We start from the raw sequence: 12,910 nt of genomic DNA on the forward strand, positions 1-12,910 counted from the left end.
TAGATAGATAGATAGATAGATAGATAGATAGATAGATAGATAGATAGATAGATAGATAGATAGATAGATAGATAGATAGATAGATGAAGTTGTAAAATACCTAGCAGTGAGGTGACTGTTTGTAATACCTGTAAGCTCCACCAGGGGGGTGTCTGTTTGTTCCACTTTGTTCCGAGTTGATCAGAGCTGCCTGGGCCTGCAAAGATGACACACCTGTAAAACCGAACACTAATCTGTTCCTCATAAATGTTCTACGTTTCAAAATGTCTAAACCTGTAACAAACTTATGGTAAAGTCATGGATATTTTTGTAATGGATATACATTTCCCTAGTTATTTTTCTAGAAACATCATTGGCTAGATATTGATCTTATCTTTATATTTGGTAGCCTTGAAACACCAAGGTTGCCAGTTTATTCTCAGATAAAGGTGACTGGAGAGTTACTGGGATCACAAACCTGATCTGTGACTATTGCACCCTTGAGCAACTCACTTACCCAAAAATGCTTCTGTAATCAGTACTGTCACTTAAGTTAGACTTAAGCATTCATGTATACAAGAAAACTTGATATGACACTATTCTGAGTTCCGTGATATAATACTGTAAGATACAAACTCCTGACAGGATAATGAATTCAAAGTTGACAGTGTCATTTTGGCCTTTGGGAACCAGGGCAACGAGTGGCCCGATATCTCCCCGCTGGAGCCTCATGTACCTCCCCTCGACCTTTAGATACATACCACTGCGCATAGCAGGCAGTACAAAGGGCACATGAGCGCACACTCACACACCGAGTGCCTGCTGACACAGCCACCTTCCCACCATCATGTGGGACGAGCTATTCTATAAGCTCCGTCACTCAGGGAGACCAGCTGACCGGGATATTCTGGGATGGCTGTAGAATCAGATGGTCCAGCTCTCAACCTTAAATGCTCTTTAACCTCTTCGCACTTTAGAGACCTGCAGTCTCCAACAGCAGATCTATGGCAGACAACACGGACACTCCACGGGCCAAAGCCTTATCATTAAAGAGTCTGGTCATAATACTCTCTAAGCACTGCATTACTTAACACACAGACAGGTCACCCTTCTCTGTACTGCCAAAACACCCGCAGTAATCTATGCACAGGTGTCGTTTTGCACTGAGGGCAAAATAAACTGTTTATCATTTACCATGACTTGTAAATTAGCTGTTTTTCTGTGCTAAATCAAGAGTGTAATCTGTCAAAAGACACGCAAGAGTGTAATGCTGTTCTAACATGGCATTAAAATAGTTACATCAGATTTGAATGTCATGATGCCCTTCATAATAATTATCAGTGAATAACGACTTATTCTTGAAAATTTGAAAGTTTATTCTTGAAAAAGCATTAGCTGGAGTGACCTGAAATATACGAGGTTTTTACATGATTTTAACCCTCTGGTGCTCTTCGCGTGTCGGTCAAAAATGAAATTTTTTTTTTTTTTTCAGTGAAATGTATGTACTATATTTTAGTTCAATAATGTTTTTTATTTAATATTTTGACACTTGGTAAATTATTGCTGAAATGAAAAAAGTTTTTTAAAAAAAGTTACCGAATTTTACGTTTATTGTTATGAAAAATGCACAAGAATACTATCAATTTTTATATGAAATATATATTTTCAAGAACACATTTTACTTTAAAACTGCAAGAAAATCAAAGCCATAAATCTAAACAAGTTGTGTTCCAAATTTGAACTTGATAGTTCAAAAAATTTGCTTTCAGTAAGATTTTGTTTGGCCGCAGTACCAAAAGTTTTCACTAGATAAAATTCGTCTCCCATTCATTTCCAATGCGGTCATTTTTGACCGCAAGGAGCACAAGTGAGACTATTTGTGTGTGTGTGTGTGTGTGTGTGTGTGTGTGTGTGTGTGTGTGTTCAAACCTTTACCAAGTTTTGTACCATTCCGATGGAGTAAAAAATTCTAAAAAAAAAAATAAAATTTTGTCAAAATTGACCGAAGAGCACCAGAGGATTAACTTAAAGGCCAGGGTATACTTCATTTTCATTCAAATGGTTTTGCTCTCCCTTCAAAGTATACAGTACTTCACTGACTATGAGCCCAGATGAATGCATTCAGCACCTAAAGTGGAGGTTTCTTCAGTTTTTATGGGTATACAGAGGATGCATACAGTGTGTGACATAAATTTCGTCATCATAGTTCACACACAGTCCTATTTTTTTAACTTTACGTATTCTGTATGCTCAGCTCGCACAATACGCCTTGAAAAAAAAAGAAAAGCTAAACCTTCCTGTCATTCGTTTTGTTATGGTTATAATATTGCTCACCTTGTCAGTTGACATGTTTTTTCTTGGCTTTTGAAATCATTTGCACGTGTACAGCTAACTGTAATTACGACAGGGGGGCTCCAAAGTTGCAGAAATACACAAAACTGCATACAGGACCTTTGTTTTTGAACTCTCAAAACCTTCGCACATAGGCTATATTGACCTCTCACAAGTCCGTGCGGACACAAAAATAGGGCTGCACGTGGACGGTGTGCATGGACATGAGCGGACTATGGCTCACAGACAGTCCATGTGGCGTCATTTTTGTCATTAGCACAGCAGAATATGGACAATTGAATTATACTTTGGGCTTATTGTTGTCACATTTTATTTTTCTGAAATATGTTATTGAAACATTTCAGTTAGTCTACATATATTTTGCTATTTACCTTACTTAAACCTGAAGTCCGTAAGTTTTGCCTCTTTGTCGCCATCTCTGTTCGAAACCTGCAATTGCAGTTATTTGCAGAATTATCGTCTTTACATGAGTTGTGCATCGGCATGGCTCCTCAGCATGGATAAATCTAATGTTTGCTGTCAGTTAGATACTATACTTTGGAATCACAGATTGTAGTCTTGGAAATATGACCAAAATAAGAATTTTCACCAGTGAATGTCATCTGAAGTAACAAATCTGCCGCTTTTGTTCTGACCAACTGAGAAAAAAAAGCATTACAGTACATTGCGCTACCAATAATGATTAAATCTACTGATCGCTTAGCTCATATCACATCAAACCATGCAAATTATTATTATTGTTATACTTTGTTCTCAAATTGTTAATAACATCAGCATTGTGTGACTATGTGTATTTAGTGTGTATTAGAGTTACCTGTGGATTTCAATTTCTGTTCAGTCTAATCTCTAATTTATTTGTCATAACATACTATCCGCCATCAAAATGATGTTTAATTATTTCAGCTGCTGTGAGAAAAGGCTATAAATGATCCACCACCCGCAGCATCCTCACATGATATATGGTCTGCTAGCTGTGACTCCTTCTTTATGTAAACAGATGATGTAATGACACAAAGACGAACAACGGCATGCTTGAATTTTCCTGCTGAAACCTACCAGTACCACTCAAATTAGAAAACATTATTACAAGCTTACCGTTGTGAATCAGGCTAAGATAAGGAGATAGTTTTGAACACTGGCTGGTTATGTACTTGCTCAAAAATTGATTTTGGATCATTTTCAGACTGCAGCTTTAAGCCTTGGGTAAAATAATAGAATCTTTCAAAATAGTGATGCCTGAAGCACAGTACAAGTGTGATGTTTTGGTGATCTGGGATAAAATACAGTACTGTGTGTACTGTGAAAATACACAAAGATAAAAAAGAAGTAGTATAATTCCACTGTTAAAAAAAAAAAAAAAAAAAAACTAACAGTGAAAGATTTGCATATCACATCATTTTCCTGCTTTTATTTTCATTGAAACAAGCAATGTCTTTTTTATTAATAAAATTACTTGATAATGCCCGGCTAATAAGCTGCCAGTACTTTTTCTGTTATTTTACGGATTTGTTTTATACAGTGTGTAATGCCAAAGTGTACTTCAGTTTAGTCCTACAGTAGCATCTTCAAAGCCCTCTTAAGATTCTGGATTCAAGAGAGCACGCCAGCAAATCCTCTTCATATAAATCTCATTTAATGTGTCCAGCCTAAAAACCTGAACACTGTAACCTCACAGACAGTCCATCATAAACCCCACCTCACTGACACACACGCCGCTCGTCCAGGCCTTTGACATTTGGTCACATGAGCAAAGTATTCAGTCACACAGATGTCATTGAATGTGCTGCTAGTGTGACGCTGGAGAGGAGATCTCTCGAGGGAGTGCGCAGTGTGTGGCGTTCTTAGGTCCCGCAGGTCTCCGGGGGGGCCTGAGCGGAGCAGAGTCAGAGCCAGACACGTGTTGGGAAGCCAGAGACCGAGGCGGCCAGCCGCAGGGCTAAGCCAAAGCTGGGATGCATTATCACATTCCTCCATGCAGAGAGCCAGAGCAAAAGGTCCACTAAACAGTCCACTCGCAAGAATGCAGGCAGCAGGGAAGTTGTGGAATAACACAACATCTTCGTGTTTATGTAGCAATGTGGCTGAGGAATGTGGCTCATGTGATTCTGGAGTCATCGCAACACATGAACTCCACCTTTAAATCTTCTAAATGAAAAACAAATAGATGAAAAACTCAGTTTAAATGATGATGTAATATCAAAAAATGAACCCCTTTGTTTTTTAACCATGGAAGAGTGGCAGAAATCCATGTTCTTAGGAATAATCTGAGGTCAAGACTAGAATTAGAGCAGTTTCTCAAAAGAATAGCGCCTCATACATTTAGTTCCTGTGTCCCAGTGGCTTCGCAGTGTCAGGTAAGTCTTCACAGGTGAACAAAGGCATATACTTGTCATGGTTCACAGGAAAAATGTTATAAATAAACATAAATATACAGATCACAAGGGCGGCAGGGTGTGGAAGTGAGAGAAGGGCTCAGGTGAGGGCCTCAGAGAGCTTGTGCCAACATCTTAGACCACAGACCCACCCAAACGCACTCACTGACCTTCTCTGAATCAAACGCAAACCTCTCCCCTGGAAAAATGGGTCAATTAGCCACAAGAAAGAGAAAGAGCGTGAGAGAGTTTGAGGGAGCGTGCGTGTGGGAATGCCAGAGAGTTTTAGAAAATGAAGAAAAAAGCTTTGTTGCAATCTATTCTGAATTTTAAAAGCTACTCTGGTAACAGAGAAGTCTAACGTGTGTTTGCAAACAGCTATCAGCAATTTCTTTAAATATGCAAGAGTAGGCTCATGTTGGCACTAAATCTTGGATGTATGATGGTATTTGGAATGAATAGCAAACACTTTTATGCAGGTTTTTTACAGCAGTAGGAATATGACTGGTTTATGAGTGAGTCATTGAATCACTGAATTAACCAATGCATTTAAGTAAGCAAAAATTTACTCTTTATGTGTTTTTGGATGAATTGGTTGAACAAATGACTGAATTACTCATATTCTTTCAGAAAGTTAGCCTGGGTGCCAGCCCGAACCCCGCCCACAACATTTTTTGGACGGGAAGTTCGGTCTGGACTTGATCCATCGTGGAGTAATTATGCTCGGCTCCCAGAAGGCCGAGCCAATCAAATTGCCAGGGCGGGCTTTAATCGATGATGGACAGGCTATATGCGGTTACGTAACCACCCACGTCATCAAAGAGCGCTTGGGTTGAATTGGTTTTCACCAACGATGACTGCAGCTGGAGAAGGAAGATGTTTAGATTCCGCTATCACGTCTGTAATAAAAGAAATCGACAGCGCATTCATTTTAAAAGACGAACAAAGAACCGCAATCAAGGGATTTGTCGATGGGAAAGATGTGTTTGCCGTCCTTCCAACGGGATTCGGCAAAAGTTTAAGTACAAGTTCAACATACGCCACTTACTGCGTTGCTCTGATTGGTTGTAGGTCTATCCAATTGAGTGCAGAGGTTTTTTTTTTACTGGTTCGGTTAAGACACGCCCCATAATTCAAGTGCAATGGAGCAGTATCAGACTCACATTCTGCCTAGAATATGAGTATGACGAAGTCAGGCTATCAGAAAGTGGTTGGCTGCGCCCAAACTCGCACACTACTCTACTGTAAAAAACAGTATGTTGTATGGCAGAATTCACAGTATTCATAAAACAGTAGGCAAAAAGTTCAGAGATGACTTATTACTTCCAGTGGGAATCTGATGTGCTCATCTAATGGACACTTTAATGAGGCCATGGGAGAGGATTTGTAAATGGCAGTGAAGCAGCATAGGTCAAATAACAATGATAACATGGAAAATGATTACATTCAGGTTACACTTTAGACATTCTACTTACTATAAGTAACTTGCCAACTACTGTCCATGTCAACTGACTCTTATTACAGTATTAGTAGTCTGTTAGTAGACTGTAAGATTAGGGTTAGGTGTTAGGGTTTGGGTAAGTAGAATAATTTGGCTTGTAGTTGTAAAGTTACTTATAGTCAGTTGAATGTCTGTTGGGGGAGAATCAAAATAAAGTGTTAACCGACAGTGTTGGGGAGTAGTTAACTACATGTAGCGGCGCTACTAATTTAACTACATTTTTCAGTAACTTGTATGTAGTTCAGCTACTTTTAAAACAGTGTAGCTTTTCCAGTAGTTAACTACATTTTCCAGCAAGTATCTGTGTAGCGCGACCAGAAGCTACAAGCTACATTCCGTTTTGCGTTCTGCGATGCATTGAAGCAGCACAGCGTCTTCAGATCATAAACTAAAACCGTGTATTACCGCCATCTATTGTTATATCACGAATCTTGCGGCTTTACAGTTCATCCGTTCATCGAGAAGAGATCGCCTGATGATTATGTAAAGGACAGGTGGGTTCACACTGCACGAATCGGTTGGTAAAGGTTACCCTTAATTTATAAACAAATGATTAAAACGCTGTCTGTGTCGAAGACTTAAAGCACATACAGGTGAATAATAGCCTTTTTACATAATAATATAATAAAAATAACCTTGATGTGATTAAAAACCTTCTGATTGTCCTGCTTTATTGCAGTCTATATCATATCCATGCAAACTATTTTATTACAGTGGTGACCCGCCATAGTCTAATCTGTCCCGCCAGTTTTACAATGAACAAAAGATCACTAACGCGGTGTTTTGCGTCATTGCATTGGCAAAGCATCTGTCAACTGAAACAACAGAAAACAAAATCGCGACATAGCTTAGTGCGCTTATCATGATCTAATAAAAAGCTGTGAGTTTAACCTGCATTTTTCTGTGTATCCAATTTAAGTTCCGGTTCGGTTTAAATGCAGGTCCGGTTCCAGAATCCAATCATTGAGGGTGCTTCTGAAATAAGTGAGGGTGCTACAGTAAAGTGCATATGTAATATGTAAACAACGGCTCCACCATAATAAGAATAGAAATGTATAGTGAGACATTTAAGATTTTAAGTAATTTTACAAATAAGTGGAATAGAATTTCAAAAATATTGATACAAAAATTCTAATATTTTTCTATTCTGTATTTACATTGCTTATTATTATTATTATTGCATATTTTTGTCCCGTGTTATGGTTATGGTAGAAATTTTGAGCATAAATCCTGCATTTATATGTAGAAATCACTTCTGAAACTGCAGAGTGCAATTGGTGGTCTGTCCTCTCATAGCATGAAAAACAAAACAAATTCTGAATGTATTATATATAAAGTGTGCAAAGAGAGTCAGTGTGAGATATAGGCTACATTTGAGTATTGTATCTTTTGATATAGTTTACAAAATAAAACAGTTCGCTTTGAAATCATAATTGTAGTGCATTGCTTTGTTTTAAACCCCAAACATCTTACTTGAACATTCTTCATTAACAGTTATTCAGTTATTTGTAATAAGCTATGTCATTTAAAAATAAAAAAAAAAAGTAGTTTCAATATAGCTAGCTACTTTTTGGTAGTAACTTGTAGTGTAGCTAACTACTTTTTCAAAAGGGTAGCTTGACTGTAGTTTAACTACTTTAATTTATGAGTAGCTTGTAGTTCGTCAAACTACAGTTTCGGAGTAGCTTCCCCAACACTGTTAACCGATATTAAGCAGACAGTCTATTAATACTCTAATGAGAGTTAGTTGACATGTAGTTGCTAAGTTAATTATAGATGGTAGAATGTCTAAAGTGGATCAATCATACATTCAATCATTATTTCAACCATTTCATTCGAAAAATGGATTCATTTAGGAATGCTAAAGGTGACTGTCTTTATGAGTGAGTCATTGAATCATACATTGAACTGTTTCATTCGAAAAACTGATTCATTTAGGAACGCAAAAAGTGACTTTATGAGTGAGTCATTGAATCATACATTCAACTGTTTCATACGAAAACCTGATTCATTTAGGAATGCAAAAAGTGACTGTCTTTATGAGTGAGTCATTTAACAATATATATCGTCGCTGTTCAATGAAAACCACGTATGTCCATTTTGCCGATTTTGAGATTTTTCGACGGATTGAATTTCCAGGTTCATTTCCGTATACAGTATGCTTCACATATCTAAATGGCCAATGAAAAGTTGTGAAATCATGTCATCTGATTTTCACGTATATCCATTTGGTGTCAAAGCTGTCAATCACGCCGCGTATCTCCCGCCCTGTGGAAGCATCTCGCCGGTCTCCTGAAGTTTTCATCGAAGCTCAGCACTGGATAGCCGAATAACACTGTGAGGTTACATTGCCAAATAAATATAGCCTGGTGAGACAATGACTTTCCTTTAACGAGGTAAACGTTTCCCCCCTGACGCCAGACGTACGTCTAGGAGTGACAAAATTACGGTAGGACTGTGCAAACAAAGTATCTGTCTTGCATTACCATGTCCGTGTATTGATTCATTGTCCCTTCATAGTTTGCAAGAGACATTTAATACATTTTTAATTAATATTAAATAAACTAAGCGCATTTAATAAACTAAGACGTAGGCTATTTAATAAACTGAGCGTATTCATCTGTCAATATGAAGGGCGACTTGGCCATTCTAATAAATGATCGGAAGAACGCGTATTTTGGTAAAATGTGGATTATATCATTACACTGGCAAGAATATGGTTACATGTAAAGATGCCGTACCAAGTATGACAACGCTACATTCAACTGCTTTTGTTTCAGCGTGAGTTTCATCGGGCAGCGACGATATATTAAACAGTTTCATTGGAAAAACTGATTCTTTTAAGAATGCATAAAGTGACTCTTTATGAGTGAGTCATTGAATCATACATTCAACTGTTTCATTAGAAAAACTGACTAATTTAGGAACTCAAAAAGTGGCTGTCTTTATGAAGGAGTCATTGAATCATTTAATTAACCAATTAGTTCATAAACACTGATTCATTCAGCAACACAAACAGCCAGTACTGTTGCTTAGAGACGTAAGTGTTGATTCTGCTGTTGTTTTGTTGTAACTATTTTCGTTGGTGGAACACAAACAGATAAAAGGACCTGGCAATATTGTTTGTAAAATATACTAAGTATAATTTTTTGTTTATTGAACTGTTTGTACTATCAGCAGTATTGTGTACAACAGCCTCATGCCTATGACCAGATCCCAGCCGTGCAATTCAAAACATTCTCCTGCATGTTACTGCTTAAATAGCACTGCTTACCTAAACGCAGGGTTTGACAGGCCTCAGCCCGTTGAGACGGATCAGCTGAGAGCAACAATGAGCCAGTGAGGGAAACGCCACTGTTCCTTTTTCATTAAACAATAGCGCTAGGCCCCATGCCATGCTGCTGTTGCTTGTCATGTCGCCCTGTTCACATGGACACACATACTGTTCAAGAGGAAAAAGGAACTAGTACATTCATTCCTCAAACCGCACTGTTACAGAACAGCTTTATATTGTCTGTGCATGTCAATGACGTGGTGGAATTTACAGTCCCACAATCTAGTTTCTAGTTTCTTTCGATTATTTGGTTTAATGTGAAAATTCTTTAATCATCTACCCATTGTGATCACATATTTTAAGTTATTAATTTATTACACACTTTAGATTAGGGTCCACTTCTTACTATTATCTAACTATTCACTATAACTTCTGCCTCAATAACCTCCTAATTACTGCTTAGTAATAGTTAGAAAGGTAGTTGTTAAATTTAGGAATTTGATAGAATTAAGGGATGTAGAATATGGTCATGCTGAATAATGCATTAATATGTGCTTTATAAGTACTAATAAACAGCCAGTATCCTAGTATGCATGCTAACAAGTAACTAATTAATAGTGGGAATTGGACCCTAAACTATATAAATTATATATTTAAAAACAAATACTAATATTAAATAGATAAAATATTTTGTAAAATATATATAAAATATTTTTATGAATAAAATATTTAATTGTAGTTTTTAATGTACCATATATACATATATATGTATATATATATATATATATATATATATATATATATATATATATATATATAAAACAATTTTACTTATAAGAAGGATATAATTATGAATGATAAAATTATATTTATAAATGTTATATCCTGTATATATAATTTTTACATTTGTTTTAGAAAATATTTTTTGAGTGAAACTCCTATAAATATATATCCCTTTCAACCTAAACAAAACCAGACTGTAGCACAGCAAATCACATGATGAGGTCAGAGAATCAAAAGAGGTTGCTGTATGTAAAGTGTCATTAATATTTAAGGAATTACATATCAGAAATGTACCCAATAGGAAATAATAATGAAAGACATGTGGCTCAAAGCTCAGCTGTGAGGGAGACGTACGCAGAGGCATCATGTCCCTTTAATGAGATTGTCTAGCTCGTGTAGTTGCCCTGGTCAGACTTTCCATGGAATTACATAACCAGCCTTTAAACAGAGAAGGGAATCGTCTGGCGGACAGGTCTTGTGATGACGTCACTGCTAGGATTAAGTATGAAGGTACAAAGATGACAGATTAATGTTTCAAAATTAATTTCAACTGCCTGTATTTTCTCCACTCTTATTCTTCATCTTCTCCATTCATTGCTTCTCCGAAATGTACTCCCTTTAATCATTTTTTTCTTTTCATTCTAGTATTTTCCAAACAGAGTCTCTCCCCTGGCTATTTCTGGATTTGCTGGCTGTGTGCTGCTATATGTATCACACTGCTTCATTTAACCAGGAGGCCAGTTACTTACTCATACATTGGTGAGTGTACATATGCTCTGAGTCATCCGGCCCTCAGACACCCTGCATATGGGATTTTCCAGCAGCATCTAATGAATTCACCAGACTGTGGGAGCGGCTGTAATCACAAGGCCTGAACGTAGACCTGGTGTTTTTGACCAGGAATTGAAGCCCCTAAAACGTCCCTATATACAAGAAATAAGGCAAAGTTTGAGAGCAAGTGCGCATATGTGTGTTAAATTATGACCATAACCTATTGTTAATCACAAATTAGAAAAACATAACAGTATTGAACATATTATCTAACTCACCTGATATATAAAATACCCAATGCTAGTGAGTTATAGGGTTAGCAGAGACTATATATAGAAAGACGATACACTTGTATTATTATGAATGGGAGAAAGTGCAATGCGCAATATGGCGGAATAGGTCCAGCCTTCTAAATAAGAGCCAAATGCTGATTAGAAACAGTCAGATGCAAGCTTAGCTTGATCCAGCCTGAAAAATGCTGTTTTTTTGTAATGATTCGAGCATTTAGAAACAAAATGTATGAGACAGTTGTTCTCAGATTTCATTGGCCAATTTCAAGTTGGCGAACAGCTTTGGAGAATGTCACGTTTACTCATTCAAAGAGATAGAAGCTGCACTTGAATGCCCAAGAGGCATTTCAAAAATGGCCGCCGAGTGAAATGACTTGTCTCAAAGGGACTTTGGGGTTAGTTAGAAAGAGCTGGTGGATTCCTAAAATGGTGGATTAAGTCGCAAAGAAAGAGAAGTATCAACAATTTTTTTTTTCTTCTATTTTGAGACGTACATCCAAGTAAAACAGATTACCGAAAAAGGGCGGAGACTCAGTTCTATACACCGATTGTTGATTGATGGAGACAGATCTGAATGTGAGCTTGCCGTAAGAAAGGGGCGGAGTTTATGCAGTTAAAAAATAAACTTTAAACATGAAGCATGGATGCAATTTCAAAATATACAGGGCAAGTTTTCATTTCAAGCAACACTAAATGTTCATATGTCTTTAGAAGACTTGGAATAGTACATATGTTGTTTGAGCCACTTTTATGGTGCTTTTTGTCTGTTTTTTAAGCTTGTCCATTTTCATTCTGCAATATATCCTCTTTTATGCTCCATAAAGAAAAAAAAAGATTTTCATTTTTGGGTGAACTGTCTCTTTAAAGCACACTGTCAAGATGTAAAAGGAGGGTTCAAGTACGTCAGCACTGAGTTAAACAAACGAGGAACATTTAGACACTGGAAATCTGGGCCATAGGCCATTCCTGCAGTCAGTGTCAATGACATGAGCCACAAAGATCAGGCGGGATGCAGATATATAAATATGGAGCCCTGTAGTTTACATGCTATAAATGAGAGTGACAGCCTAACATTCCATGTGACTATTTTACTAAGCAAAGATTTTCTTGGCTATAAGACCGAACAGTCACCATGAATCACCCTCAGTCTCTTGAGGCCATTGTACAGTGCTGAATTACACATTGTGCCACTTGCCAGTCAGACAGGTTACATGACACCCGCTGTGCAACAGGCAGACTGTGGTACATTGACCCGGTAATAGGAAAAAGGCACCGGTGTGCCACAAGCTTAAGGGCAAAGGTCAGGCAGGATTGCGGGATGCTGGAATAGCGTTGCGACACGGATGTTTCGTCAGGTGAATGATCTCCTGCTTGCCTGGAACTCAAGGTAATCTGGTTAAGCAGCTTTAACCCTGCGGACGGGGGAATTTAGACGAGTTGTAAAACCCCTTTGCATCAAGTCTGGATCAGTTCTCTCTCGCTCGCTCGCTCGTGTCCAAGCAGTCCATGTGGAGATAAATGTTCCATCAGTCCACCCAAATGGGCTTCTGTTTTGTGAACAGATTTGGTGTGAATGAGTGTGGAACAT

General features: G+C 37.7%; 1 protein-coding gene across 13 annotated transcripts in view; it reads right to left on the reverse strand.

Annotated features, from left to right (window-relative positions):
• Positions 1 to 12,910, reverse strand: part of aipl1 (aryl hydrocarbon receptor interacting protein-like 1) — a 49,858-nt gene that overhangs the window by 9,490 nt on the left and 27,458 nt on the right. For 6 of the 13 annotated variants that reach the window (XM_067365987.1, XM_067365979.1, XM_067365989.1 and 3 more), the window contains exon 4: positions 129 to 4,476. The gene's annotated coding sequence lies outside the window, so the exon portion shown is untranslated. Of the gene's footprint in view, positions 1 to 128; positions 10,089 to 12,910 lie in introns of those variants that run through there. The other 7 variants (XM_067365988.1, XM_067365981.1, XM_067365980.1 and 4 more) reach the window with 5 other exon arrangements.

Source organism: Chanodichthys erythropterus, chromosome 17 (genome assembly GCF_024489055.1).
Source record: "Chanodichthys erythropterus isolate Z2021 chromosome 17, ASM2448905v1, whole genome shotgun sequence".
NCBI classification, from domain to species: domain Eukaryota; kingdom Metazoa; phylum Chordata; class Actinopteri; order Cypriniformes; family Xenocyprididae; genus Chanodichthys; species Chanodichthys erythropterus.